Raw genomic sequence first — 389 nt, forward strand, 5'->3', positions numbered from 1 at the left:
CAAATAGTTGTATCTCAGCCAAATATTGTCCTATCCTAACAAACCATACATCAATGGAAAGCTTATTTATTCAGCTTGCAGACTATGTATAAATCTCAATTTCGAAAAAATGTACCCTTATGACTGGTTTTGTGCTCCAGGGTCACATATACACACATAATTTGTTTACATATAATTTTTATATAATATTTTACATATATTTAGCTTCAATTCTACACTTAAATAAATAAGCAAATATTAAAATACACAAACATAAGCACTGTATTAACAACACTATTTATTTTAATTAATATTTATTATATATTTCTTAATGTTTAATCAGTAATTATTTGAATTACTTATATTATGTGACTATCATTAATTATATATATATATATATATATATATAT

At 22.1% G+C, this 389-nt stretch overlaps 1 protein-coding gene across 3 annotated transcripts in view; it reads right to left on the bottom strand.

Annotated features, from left to right (window-relative positions):
* impact (impact RWD domain protein) overlaps positions 1 to 389 on the bottom strand; it is a 30,423-nt gene that overhangs the window by 4,709 nt on the left and 25,325 nt on the right. The gene's annotated exons all lie outside the window — the stretch shown is intronic.

This window comes from Sinocyclocheilus anshuiensis, unplaced genomic scaffold (assembly GCF_001515605.1).
Source record: "Sinocyclocheilus anshuiensis isolate Anshui unplaced genomic scaffold, SAMN03320099.WGS_v1.1 scaffold1406, whole genome shotgun sequence".
Classification (NCBI taxonomy): Eukaryota; Metazoa; Chordata; class Actinopteri; order Cypriniformes; family Cyprinidae; genus Sinocyclocheilus; species Sinocyclocheilus anshuiensis.